The sequence below is a fragment of the Ornithorhynchus anatinus genome, chromosome 19 (assembly GCF_004115215.2).
Source record: "Ornithorhynchus anatinus isolate Pmale09 chromosome 19, mOrnAna1.pri.v4, whole genome shotgun sequence".
Lineage (NCBI taxonomy): Eukaryota > Metazoa > Chordata > Mammalia > Monotremata > Ornithorhynchidae > Ornithorhynchus > Ornithorhynchus anatinus.
In genome coordinates, this window is record NC_041746.1 from 8,452,016 (window position 1) to 8,466,160 (window position 14,145).

Sequence of the window (14,145 nt, forward strand, 5' to 3'; positions counted from 1 at the left end):
ATTTTACAGATGAGGTCACTGAGGCACCGAGAAGTGAAGTGACTTGCCCAAAGTCACACAGCTGACAAGCGGTAGAGCCGGGGTTCGAACCCATGACTTCTGACTCCAAAGCCCGTGCTCTTTCCAGTGAGCCACGCTGTTTAATGAGCTGTCCGTCCCCTTCGTTCTATCGGTGGCTATTGTTTCCGTAAGAGGTCCGTCCCCTCGAGTCTCTGGAGCGCTAGTGTTTTAATGAGGTGGCCGTCCCCCTCGATTCCGTTCGTCGCTCTTGCTTCTGTCCATCCGTCTCCCCCGATCAGCCCGTCCGTGGGCAGGGACGGTCTCTCTCTGTTGCCCGGTTGTCCATCCCAAGCGCTTCGTCCAGGGCTCCGCCCAGAGTAAGCGCTCAGCAAATACTATGGAATGCACGAAAGTGACCTCCTCCAGGAGGCCTTCCCAGCCCGCGCTCCCCCCTTTCCCCTCCGCTCCCTCCACGCCCCCCGATCACCTCTCCGCAGCTGAACCCTCTTCTCTCCCCTTTCCCTCTCCTCCTAACCTCTCTCCCGTCCCCTCGACCGCCTGTATCTTCATCGCCCTATTTATTTGGTCTAATGAGATGTACGTCGCCCCGATCCCGTCTGTCTGCCGTCGTTTTAATGAGACGTTCTCGCCCTCGACTCTATTTACCGCCGTCGTTCTCGTCCGTCTCCCCCGATTAGACCGTGAGCCCGTCAGAGGGCGGGGACCCGTCTCTATCCGTGGCCGACTCGACGCTCGGTACGGTGCTCGGCACGTAGGAGGCGCTCAGTAGATACCATCGAATGGACGGATGAACTTGCCCGAAGTCACGCGGCCGGCGGAGGCGGGATTGGAACCCGTGACCTCGGACTCCCCGGCCCGGCCTCTCGCGCCGCTTCTCGGTCACCCCCCCGCTCCTCACCTAGGGAGAAAGGTCACCGGGCGGGGAGGCAGGAAGCCCCTGCCCTTGGACTGCCGTGTGACCTGAGGCGAGTCGCTCCGTCTCTCGGTTTCCCCGCCTCGAAAAGTGGGCATTAAGATGCCTTCGCTTCCTCTCCCTTAGACCGGCAGCTCCCTGGGGACCCGAGGTCGAGTCTGATCCGACCGCGCGGTATTTGCCCCCGGCGCTCGGCGCGGGGCGAGCCCCTAAGTGCCGAAGTTATGAGCGGCCCAGCCTCCCCTTCCACACCGGGATTTTGGGGTCGACGTTCGGTTTTCGCGCCGCGGTGTCGCTTCCGGGCAGAGTTGGAAATAAAGAGGATGATGATAAATAACGTCAAGCGCCCGCTGTGCGCCGAGCAGCGTTCTGAGCGTCGGGGTCATCGGGTTGTCCCGCTTGCCGCTCCCAGTCTTCATCCCCATTTGACAGATGAGGGGACCGAGGCCCCGAGGAGTCGGGTGACTTGCCCAGAGTCACACAGCTGATAGGTGGCGGGGCCGGGATTCGAACCCGTGAACTCCGACTCCTAAGCCCGGGCCCGTTCCACTGAGCCGCGCTGCTTCTCCAAGATTTTCAAGTAGAACCCTGGCTCCTCCCTGCCCCGGCTGCCCTCTCTGTCTGCCAATTGCTGTGTTGTAATACTTATAATGATGGAATCCGTTAATCGTTATAATGATGATGGTATTTGCTAAGCGCTCACTATGTGCCAAGCGCCGGGGTGAGCACGGGGCCATCAGGTCCTCCCTCGTGAGGCTCGATCCCCATTTCCCGGACGAGGTCGCCGAGGCCCAGGGAAGTGAAGCGACTTGCCCGAGGTCACACGGCCGATGAGCAGCGGAGCCGGGATTAATATCCGCGACCTCTCGCTCTCAAGCCGGCGCCCTCCCCGCTAAGCCGCGCCGCTTCTCCGAGCGCACGCTACGTGCCGAGCGCCCTTCTAGACGCCGGGGTCGATACGGGGTTCTCAGGGTGGACGCGGAGAGGTCGGAGCGTTTCCCGGCTCACGGACCCCTTTCCCTCCGAAGCTCCCCCAGACGGTAGAATCTCCGGTCGGAATGCCAGTGGTTTCATTTCTCCTCCGTAGCCCAATCGCACGATTGGGGAACCGAGGCGATCCCGGCGTCCCGCTCCTTCGCCGGGTTGCGTCCCGCTTAGGCGATCGCATCCGTCTTTCGGAGGGACGGGACGGTGAGTCCTGCCTCCAACGGTTCAGTCGTTCGGGGGGTTTGAATTGCGGCGGAGGGGGAGACCGAAAACTCGAGGCGGTCGCGTTAGAGAATGGTCACCCTCACAGCCATCTATAAATCTGTGCCTTGGAGTCCCGGAGTGTCGCTTTCCATACATTTGAAATCTACTTAGCCGCCGTCCTCGTTTTGACCATTCTATCCGCACGTCCGTTCATTGGGTAGTGCCTATTGAGCGCTTACTCTGTGCAGAGCACTGTGCTGAGCGCTTGGAATGGACAGTTCGGCGACAGATAGAGACGATCCCTACCCGTTGACGGGCTCACGGTTCAACCGGGGGAGACTGACGGACAAAGACAGTAGCGATAAAGAATAACGTCGGTATCTGTTAAGCGCTTACTGTGTGCGGCGCGCTGTTCTAAGCGCTGGGGGAGCTACGGGGTCATCGGGTCGTCCCACGTGAGGCTCACGGTTAATCCCCATTTACAGACGAGGTCACTGAGGCACAGAGAAGTGAAGAGACTCGCCCCCACGGTCACACAGCTGACGAGCGGCAGAGCCGGGAGTCGCACTCGTGACCTCTGACTCCGAAGCCCGGGCTCTTTTCCGCCGAGCCACGCTGCCTCCCCAATAGATAGGATCGAGGGCGTGGACGTCTCACTGACAAAATAAATGGGGTAAGAAATAAATAGTGGCGGGAACACGTGGAGCTACTAAGCGCTGTCAGAAACAAACTCACCCGCCCTGCGACTAGAGGACGAGGTACGAAGAGGACCCCCCTCCCCCCCCCCCAAAACTTATATCCAAAGGGCAGGAGACATACGGGACTTTAAGTCGAAGCAAAGTCTGCGTACTCTAAACTTTCCAAACCGGCGCAGATGTTTCTGCGGTCGAAGAGTTCCAGCACAAAATGTTCTCTCTCCCTCCTCAGTTCTTCCCGCGAGTAGCCTTCTCCAGTGCTTTGTATCCGCCAGGCTAACGAAGTTTAAGTTGTTGGCAAGAAGAAGAGTGCTGTTGGGGGGGGGGGGGGACAAAAAAGGCAAGAGAATTCCGTTTCCAGAGGGCTCTCGTATCTCGTGAGGCCCGAGTTCCCCGTAGACTTTTCAGCGTATCCGAGTTTGCGCATTTGGTACAGCGGCATCCGGGGCGGAGCCTCGGGAGAGAGAGTCCCCGGCACGGAAAATTTACAGGTCATTTTTGAGGTATTGGTTCATTCGGTCGTATTCGTTGAGCACTTACCGTGTGCGGAACACCGGACTGAGCGCTTGGGAGAGTACGGCGCGACGATAAACGGACGCGTCCCCTGCCCGCGGCGAGCCCACCGTCGGAGCCGCGTCGGCTCCATATGGAGAAGAGGAAGGGTAGGTCAAAGCGTCTCGCACGAATATCGGATCGGATGAAGAGATCCAAACGGGTGCCATTCGAATGTTTACGGCGGGCCCGGCGCAGTTTCTTCCCCCCCGGGAGGACGCAGTAATAATAATAATAATAATGTTGGTATTTGTTAAGCGCTTACTATGTGCAGAGCACTGTTCTAAGCGCTGGGGTAAACACAGGGGAATCAGGTGACAACCACGTGGGGCTCACAGTCTTAATCCCCATTTTACAGATGAGGGAACTGAGGCACAGAGAAGTTAAGTGACTCGCCCACAGTCACACAGCCGACAAGGGACAGAGCTGGGATTCGAACTCATGAGCCCTGACTCCAAAGCCCGTGCTCTTTCCACTGTGCCACGCTGCTTCTCAGCAGTAGGGTTGGGAGACGTGATCCCCGCCCACGAGGAGTTTACGGCGGTAGCGGAAGCTGAAAATCTACCGGAGGCACCATAGGCTAGCGGAGAGAGCCGTTTCCCGAGAGCCGGGAGGCCTCGGTTCGAAATGTGTACTCTGGGTATCGGACTGCTGGGTGACCTCGGCCAAGTCGCTCGATTTCTCTGTGCCTCAGTCTTCTGCAAAAATGGGGATGAGATGCCGGACTGCCGCAACGGGGGACGGGGCTGTGTCCAATCTGCCTGTATTGTATCTACCCTAGTGCCTAGGATATAGTCAGCGCTTAAGCAGCTTGGCTCAGTGGAAAGAGCCCGGGCTTGGGAGTCAGAGGTCATGGGTTCGAATCCCGGCTCCGCCACCTGTCAGCTGGGTGACCGTGGGCAAGTCACTTCGCTTCTCTGGGCCTCAGTGCCCTCATCTGTAAAACGGGGATGAAGACCGTGAGCCTCACGTGGATCGACCCTGTATCTCCCCCAGCGCTTAGAACGGTGCTCGGGCACATAGTGAGCGCTTAACGAATACATCGTTATTAACAAATTCCAAAATTATTATTATGACGGTGATGGTGGGAGGCTATTTCTGCCCGCTGGACCGAGGGGATGCTGCCAGAGATCAGCTGGGCTCGTAACCCCCCCCACCCCCCCCCCCAGATCCTTGCTCGCGGCCATTAGCTCCGCCCGGAACCTAGGGTCCGAGTCCCTGCAGGGGAGAGGGAGTCGAGTGATTCCCCAAAGTTTGTGGCTCCTACTCTCCAGGGCGACCGGGATCCACCGCCTCCAGAGCAGATAGGAAAATAAAGATGGGATCGGCCCGTTGCCCTGGGCAATCTCAGTGGTTTCACCGCTGGGTAGCCAAGAGCCCCTGCTTCTCTCAGTGGAGAGGTCGGGCGCTAGTATGGTGTCCTGGCTTCCCGGGAAGAAGATAAAACGGGAGAAGGACTGCCGGGAATAAAGAGGGCAACCCCCACCAAGGAGAGGAAGGTAGCGAGTCCCCCCAAAAGCTGTGCTGCCTGTCCTGCCGCAGAGGCCGGCTCAGCCTCCGCTACCTCATCGGACTTTCCAAGCGCTTAGGCCGATGCCCTGCCCCCAGTAAGCGCTCGGTAAATACGATCGAACGAATGAATGATTGCTCCTCCTCCGTGCGCGAACGACCGGTTCCACCTGTGATGATTCCAAAACTCAGAGGGCCCAGGCAGGCTAGAGAGAGAGCGTGTGTGTCTCATCCAAGAGAAAAGATGCTGGAGATGAAAGGCCCCCTCCCCGACGGCCGTTGAAGAGAACATCTCGTAGCTTATCGACAGGGCGGACGCACCTCGAATCCTGGCACGTCCACGTGTCGGTCGTCATTATTACCGGGCGTCGTAAGTTACGTGCTCCGGTTCCTTCGTCGCCCCGTGCCTGCACTTCCCCCGCGTCCAGAGACGCGTCACGGGAGCCGCCACGTCGACGCCTCCGGCGTTCGTATCGCGGAGGGCAGACGCGCAGACGGTGTCGTGGCCGTTTTACTGCCCAGGTGCGGCGTGGCCGGGAGAGCGAATGACGAGTTTACGGTTTGGTTTTGCAGTTCATCGCCAAGCGTTTGGCAGATCTTCGGGGCACACCTGTTAGCCTTTAAAAATCTAATGAAACTTTAGCCCCTTGAGGTAGAATGTTATCACCTTAAAAATCACCGGGGGTCGATGTGACATCGTTGGCCGAAAGGATGAGATAACTCCTCGTTTTCTCCTAATGAATTTTCCTCTCGTCCCTGACCGCGTTTCCTGACGTCCTCCGGCGGTGGTGTCCTGTGCGGGATCGCCCCAACTTTCCCTCGGCTGTGGGAACGGGTCTGAGACCCATCCAAGGGTTAAAAAGTCACTGCGTGTCCAGCTCTGGCGTCGGACACCTGTTCTCTAAGTTTCGTACTCACGCGGTGCCTACTCGTGCAGTAACTTCATTAGAGGTAAGGCGACGATTGGAGACATTTAAATTCACTGGAAATGGTCCAATATTTCCCGTCCGCAGAGCCGAATCTCATTCTCGTTCTCCAGGCTCCTATCCTTCCTTTTCCTTCCTATCCCCCTGCCCGTCACACTAACTGAAGTGGGCTTTCTTCCTTCCTTTTCCCCTGCACTCTACCCTTCCTTTCTCCCATCCTCTCCCTGCTTTTTTCTTTCTGACCCTCCTTTCCTTCCCTCCATCCTCCCCCACCTCCCTTGCCGGCTCCCCTGGCGAAGAGTCGAGCGACGGTGCCCACCGAGTGCCGACTCCGTGCAGAACGTTATGCAGGACGCTCGGGAGAGCGCAGTGACGCGAGTCCACCCGGTCTCCGTCCTCGAGGAAGCTCGGGTCTAGAGGCCCGAGTTAGAAGCGGTCGCTGTCCCAGGTGGAGTCGGTTCGCATTAGCGGTTTCTCTCCCGCAGCTGCCGCCTTCATCCGGACTTCTGTTGGTGCGGGACGGAGGTGGCGAGAGAGCAGCGGGGAGGATCGTCGCGGAGTCCAGCGGGGAAGGAGGTAAGTTTGGACACGGCTAGATACCGCTGGCCGGAATTTCAGAGCGGGGCCGAGGGCGGTCTTACTGACGGAGATGGACGCCAAAGGGATGAGGCGCGAGAGGGTGAGAGGATTGGGGGTCCCGGATGGAGGTGGATCGTGAGAGCGGTCCGAGTGGGAACTAGGTTGGGGGAGAGGCGGACGCCCAATCTAAACGAGTCCGTCCCCCTGGTTTTCCATGATGAACGGAGCGGACTGATGGAACGGTACCATTAAGCGACGGTCGGACAGACGTGCGTGCCGTTATTATAGATTCTGGCGGAAGGCTTCCTCCGATCACTTTCATCCGACGTGATTTGTGAGTCCACAGCTTCAGTAGGAGATAAACAGGAAACATCAGAATGAAACGGTGTTCCCAGAGGAAAAATTCATCACATCGAAACAGATGACCTCTTTTTTCTTTACACGACGCCTATGAACTCGGGGCAGATCGCACAGCCCGGGCGGGTCGATCGTGGGACGGAGGAAAAAGCGAAATAGCCAGATTCGGGATTGCTCGGAGTGGAAGTGGGCCCGTTCTTGGGGCCCTCCAAGAGGTGAGGTTGCACATGGAAGAAAAAGACAGAGAGAGCCAGAGATGTACAGGGGTTCAGGGATGGGAGGAGAGCAGAGAGGATAAGAAAAAACCAGAAAAGGACAGAGAGAGAAAGAATCGATGGTGAGAATGACAAAGGAAGAGAATGGGGGGGTGGGGAATCGAGGAGAGGAGGGTTGGGAGGGGGAGAGGGAAGACGGTGAATATTAAGCGCTTAATACAGCGTTCTGCACCAAGTGCTCGAAATAAATACCATCGATTAAGTGATCCCTGCAGATGTAAAGTCAAACACACACGCACGTGCTAATCAAAAGCTCACTTTCTACACCTTGGTAGGGGTAGGGTGAGCTTTTATCACCTTCTCCATTTCCCGTGCCCAGTCTATTTCCCAAGGAACAGAAAAGGCAAGTGACCAGTCCCTATCTTAGGGTCGAAAATGAGGCTGAGACCACACCGGCTATTACGCGGCAGGTAGCGTCCTCAGCGGTTAACCTGTCCCAACTAATTGACCCGAGGGTTTTCGATACAATACGCCTTCTTCATTTGGCCTTCATACATCCAGAACTAATGCAGATTCCCATATAGGACCCGGCCTCCGCTCTGTACCTTTCCCTTCTTCACTGGACCCAAGGGAGACAGGTGTGTGGAGCAGCAGAGCATAGCGAGCAATCCATCGTTAAGACTGCAGCTGGGTATTAGGCAGTGGGAGAGGAGGGGAGAGAGATCAGCCAGCTGACCTCACGCCGTCGGTGCAATCGGAAGGCCGAGAGCGCGGCTAACACTCGGACATCCCCGTTATCGGATTCAGACCGTATCGAAGAATGCTTTTATGATACCGCGCATTTATGCGCGTCAGATTTTTCAATCAATGGGATCGATTTTCACTCCTCCTCGCTTCCCCAGTCCGGATTGGTGAGGCTTTATTGTAATTAGCTTTATCCATAGCAATAGTGATGTATTTAAGTGCTAATTAGGTGCCGAGCACTACGGTAAGCACTGGGCTAGATCGAAAACAGGTTAGGCACGGTCCACACGGGGCTCACGGTCTAAGGAAGAGAGTGCATTTTCCTTTTTCTGTGGAGGTATCACCTCTGGGCACGAAGTGAACGAGACCCACGCCTCGTATCTCGGTTCTTTTATTCTTCGACGGTAATGGGGATCGTCATCGCGATGTAGCACTTACGTGCCGAACACCGGCTTAGAGAGAGACGATCGGATTCTGTGGTGCACAGCTGCGTCGGCGGTGAAAAGGAGAAACACGCGAGTGTGTAATTGTTGAAGATAAGGGATTTTATTCTACTGCAAGCGGATCGGGCTGTCGACGTATATTTTGATTCTAATCGAGTAACGCCGCCCACGGCGTCCGCCGGTGCGGCGGGCGGACAGTGAATGTGATTCTGTTTCGAGGAGGCCGAGACGGCCGGACCCACCTGCGGAGGTTTGGATCATTTCTCTTTTTGACTAAGGGCCGAACCGCGCTTTAATGTTCAGCTGAAAACAATATGGACTGTTTTTACGTGCGGTGTGTGTAAAATCTACAGGGTCTATTATAATTGTACACAGGATCTAAGGATTTCCCCTCTTCTCTACACTTTAGAAATCCGATTTAAAATCTAGAGGCCTTGTTTATTGAAAAATACAGTTTAGTCAGCTTGGAGTGATCTGGCGATTTCGGCTTTTATAAGGGATTGGCTCACAGATGCCACTTAGATTCCACATAGGCCTCCACAAAAGAGAGGATCTTATTTACGCAGGTTTATTCCATCGTGCAGGTGGAGTTAATATCCATTTTTGCATGGATAGTAAAAAATAGAATCGTTAACTAGACTGCCGGGCGCGTGGGTTCGACATCTGGAATTCACACTGGCCAGTCGGATGCCGGTAACCGCCCAGCCGGGACTCTGCCCGCTGAGCCGAGAGAAGGGGATCTGTGAGAGGTGAATGTCCACGGGGCCGGATTCCAAACCTTGGCCACCCCGAGGTGGGAGAACGTGGTCCCCGACCCTCCCGTTCCATACGCTGGCACCGTGTAGCGCTCAGCGGAGTGGCCAGCCCACAGTAAGCGCTCGGTACATGCCACCCATGGGTGCCGTGCTCCGTGACACGCCCTCGATTCATTCATTCAATGGTATTTGAGCGCTTACTATGTGCAGAGCATTGTACTGAACGCTTGGAATGGACAAATCGATACAGATAGAGACAGTCCCCGCCCTTTGACGGGCTTACGGTCTGAGCGGGGGAGACGGACAGACAAAAACGATAGCAATAAATGGAATCAAGAGCGATAAATAGAATCAAGAGCAAGAAATAGAATCAAGATGTGTACGGCGTGCTCGCACGGCATAATGTGATCATGGTATGTGGGAACCTGATCAAACCCCCTGAACCTAGAACGTTCCTTTGGATCAACCAAAAGATCTCCCCCATGCTCCGGGGCCATTATACCCTCTCCCGGGTTCCCGTGAACACGGGCCCCGCTTCCGATTTGAGGGCTGGGTGCAAGAAATTTTCCACCTTCTGTGCCTGCGTCCCACTCGCCACCTCCCCACCGGCCTCCGACGTCACATCCAGAAAAATAACGATTGTGATACTTGCTCAGAGTTTACTAGGTCCCAGCGCTGTAAACAAGAAAATCAGACAGTCCGCTGGGTAAACAAGAAAATCAGACAGTCCCTGTCCCGCGTGGGACTCACAGTCAGAAGGGGAAAGAAACCGAGGTGCAGGAGGGTTTAATACTTGTCCCAAATCACACAGCAGGTAAATGGCCGAGCCAGGATTCAAACCCAGGTCTTTCCTCTAGCTCACGTTGATTTTTTTTTCCCCCAATCCTTCCACTGTGTTTTAAGGTCACAGATGATCTAACCAAAAATGGGATTAAAGAAGTTCCCCACACCCAGAGATCGCCAGCTGACAAAACAGGGAAAATTACTGCTGCTGCTGGTGCTTTTTAAAGACCCGCTTGTTTTTCTTGTTCCTTCATGGGTTTTACACTCTCTCACCCAGATGAGCGAGATCTTAAGTGACATTTTGCACTTTCAGAGCTTGACAAAGGGTTTGGTCCACTCAGGCACCCGAAACTGAATCAGAGTTGAGCCTCGTTCGGAGATGGATGATTTATGTATTAAATCATATATGAAGTATGTATTTATGTGGAGAAGCAGCGTGGCTCAGTGGAAAGAGCCCGGGCTTGGGAGTCAGGGGTCATGGGTTCGAATCCCGGCTCTGCCACTTGTCAGCTGTGTGACGGCAAGTCACCTCACTTCGCTGTGCCTCAGTTACCTCACCTGTAAAATGGGGATTAAGACTGTGAGCCTCACACGGGACAACCTGATTACCCTGTATCTACCCCAGCGCTTAGAACAGTGCTCTGCACATAGTAAGTGCTTAACAAATGCCAACATTATTTACGTACGGGGTTCCAGGAAGTCCCATCTGGACCTTCACCCTAAGTAGAGAGAGTCACTTCAAGTTTAAGCGTGTTGTGGGTAGGGAACGTGTCTATCTACTGTTGTATCGTACTCTCCCAAGCTCTTGGTACGGTGCTCTGCACCCAGAAAGTGCTCAGTAAATTCGAATGAATGAAGGAAAGAAAGTCCTGCTCCGTTTTTAACCCGAATTCCCTCTCGTAATACTCGGAAAGCACGGCAGGTCGGCAGTAGTTTCTCAGCCGGACAGCAAGGGATGCCAAGGGACTGCGCGTTTCTGACTGGTTCCAGATATTAATGTCCCATTTCATTCTACTGTAAATTCACCTCGTCGAACTCACTGGCATTCCCCAGGTTTAATATTTTCTGTCGATGTTTAATATTTTTTTGAGGTTGTTTCTCGGACACTGGGAAAGTAACACCGTGTAATTTTGTAACGCCGAGCTTTGCGATACCGGCGACCTGCCTAGGGCCCCGTCATTATAGCGAGAGACGGCGGCAGAAATGGGGGCCGGAAATCTTTGACGTAAACTCGGTCCAGGAGGTGGGAGAGTAAGTAGCGTGATGCTTTAGTGGTGTGACTCCGAGGGCGTTAGCGGTCGGGTCGTAATAATAGAAATACTACTAATAATAATTAACTACTTGATCTGTGCCTAGCCCTGGGCTAGATACGAGATGATCAGACGGACGCAGTCCCCGTCCCACGGGGAGCTCAGTCTGAACGGGAGGGAGAACGGGTATTGAATCCCCTTTTTACAGATGAGGAAATTGAGGCCCAGAGAGGTTAAGTGACTCGACCAAGGTCCCACAGCGGGCCCGTCACCAAGTTGGGGTCGGAACCCGGATCCTCCGACTCCCAGCCCCGCGTTCTTTCCGACAGACCGCGCGGCTTCTTCGCGTCCTCGTACAATAGCGGAGCAGAGTAGCGTATGAAAATATCATTTCATTTGCTCCTTCATGCCAACTGTTTTCGGGTGGGTACGCGTCCAACTTCCGAGGAACAATCGGAAGGGACCACCGGGAGGGTCTGTTTGCCATCGTTGCTCTCCCGGTATCTACATCGATACGAGTATCATCTGAGGCTGGGCCCCTTGTTCCCGAAGCCTTCTCGCGTCTAATACGCGCAGCCTGCAGCTGCCCCTCAGCCACCGAACGGCAGCTGGGCCCCATTCGCCGCATCTGTCCTGTCCAGGGGAGTTGTGTTGCAACAAACAGAGCCCTGATGCTGGAAGACTGGCTTTATTCCAAGTCCTCGTCGTCGGTGATCCGGTCCTGCCAGTTGACGCCGACTACGCTAATGGAGGAGACCGAGCAAAGTGCCCGAGGAGCCAGATGGGCATCTGTCACGGGGCCGGGTCTCCCTAAAATAGAGACGCTTCAGTCTAGCCTCCTCACCGTAGCCCTTCACCTGGGCCTGGATCCCGAGGCCGGCTTCGGCACCCGCCTCGTCTTACGCCGTGGAGTCGTCTCCGACCCGCGGCGACGTCCCGGCCCCGTCTCTCCCGGGACGCCCCGCCTCCTCCCGCGGCCGTCTGATAGCGTGTCCGTCGAGTTTCCTCGGTGGAGGTACGGAAGTGGCTGACCGTCGCGTCCTTCCTCGCGGTAGACTGGAGTCTCCGCCTTAGCCTGCCAGAGGACACTTGGGTCTTCTAGATTCCATTCTCGAATTCTTAGGTGATTAGAACTGGAGGATGGATGCGAAAATAGGCAATCACGCACGCGGAGCCCCACGCGGATAGTTTAATCTTGGAGAAGTTGTCCGGATTAATCAACAGAATACAGTGTCGACTGTTCACCTTGAACCCGGCTCCGCCGCTTGTCAGCTGTGTGACTGTGGGCAAGTCACTTCACTTCTCTGTGCCTCAGTTATCTCACCTGTAAAATGGGGATTAAGACTGTGAGTCCCGTGTGGGACAACCTGATTACCTTGTACCTCCCCTAGCCCTTAGAATAGTGCTTGGCACATAGTAAGCGCTTAAGTGCCAGCATCATTATTATTATTATTCTCCCCTAGGTTGCTATGCGTCTTTGGGCAGCTTCTTTGAAATTTCTCGATGCCTTCGTGTTCCCGTATGTAGAGGAGGTAGAATAGTGATAGTAGTGATATTTATCGAGCGCCCGCTAGATAGGATGTATTGAGCATTTGGGAAAGTTCAACAGAATCGTCAGACTTATTCCCTGCCCACTAGGACTTTACATTTACGGCGGCCATCGTATTTATTGAGCGCGTACTGCCTGCGGAGCACTGTACTGAGTGGCTGGGAAAGTACAGTATAACAGAGTTGGTAGGCGTGTTCCCTGCCCACAAGAAGCAGCGTGCCTCGGTGGAAAGAGCCCGGGCTTGGGAGTCAGAGGTCGTGGGTTCGAATCCCGGCTCTGCCCCTTGTCAGCTGTGTGACCGTGGGCGAGTCGATTCACTTCTCTGGGCCTCAGTTACCTCATCTGTAAAATGGGGATGAAGACCGTGAGCCTCACGTGGGACAACCTGATCACCCCGTATCTACCCCAGCGCTTAGAACGGTGCTCTGCACCTAGTAAGCGCTGAACGAATACCGACGTTATTATCATTATTATTAAGGAGCTTCCAGAGTAGAGGAAGCTTACCGTCTAGAGGACGTAAAATATAGTATTCAGCGTAATTAAACGTGCAATTGTTTATTCGTACGTAAACCAACCTACCTCGGAGGTTTATTCTCGCGGGGACTTCGAATAGATAATAATAATAATGATAATGTTGTATTTGTTCATCATCATCGTTTGATCATCCGAAGCAGTTCAGAATTCTGAAAATTTCACATCCCTTGGTTAGAACGCCCAAATCACGATTTCATTGCGCTGAAATCAGTTGATATCCCCAGTCATAAGAATGGATTCCTCTCACGCAGTCGCTCCTTATCCCGGCCGGTATCTAGGCACTCAGGGCACCGAGGCCATTAAGAACGACATCGAGTCGGGGCGTAGGGTCGGTAGGGTGTAATGGCGACGTGGGGATCCTCCTGGAGTCGGGCTCAGTGGTTGGGTCTGCTTCCCTCCCAGGGAATAACACATAGCAGCTCAAAGACCACCAAGTCAGACGGGTTGAGTCACCCTGTCGGTCCCGGATAGTATTTCTGTTTCGGTTGTATGATCTTCACGGGAAGAGGATAGCTCCGGCCCTAGTTTGTATTGGAGATTAGGTCTGAGAACCGTAGAGGGTGGTTTTCTTCCTAGCCACGATTTTCAATGGGTGATTATCTGGATGTTCTTCACTGAAATTCTTCTCGCAGTGTTCTTTCAATCCCCACGTCCGTACCTCTGGACTGCCCCGGTCTTATACATCCTAGGCAGTAACAGTGATGATAAACAGCCCTGACGGAGTTACCAGTTTCCGTCTTCTCTCTAACCCCCTGCAACCGTCGGCTTCCATTTGTTCTGTTTACCTACCACCGGTGGGAGTCAGGAGACCCAGGTTGACGTCCCAGTTCGGCCGCTGGCCTGCTGTGTGACCTTCGGCCAGTCGCCGCGCCTCTCTGGGCCTCGTTTTCCTCAGCTGCAAAATAGGGCCAAAAGAGATTGCGAGTAGCGTACTGGACTGTTTCTATTTCGCAGCCCCGTGTCTCCGCTGGCGCTCAGCACGCGAGAGCTTAATAAAAGCTGTAATATACGGACCGGTTTTAAAAAATCTCAAATGCGGGTCCTTCGAGAGATCGGTGGTTATAATTTTATTGCAGTCCGGTTAAAATCCTAATTTCCAGGTTCTCTGTTCCTGTCTCAGCCAGGATAC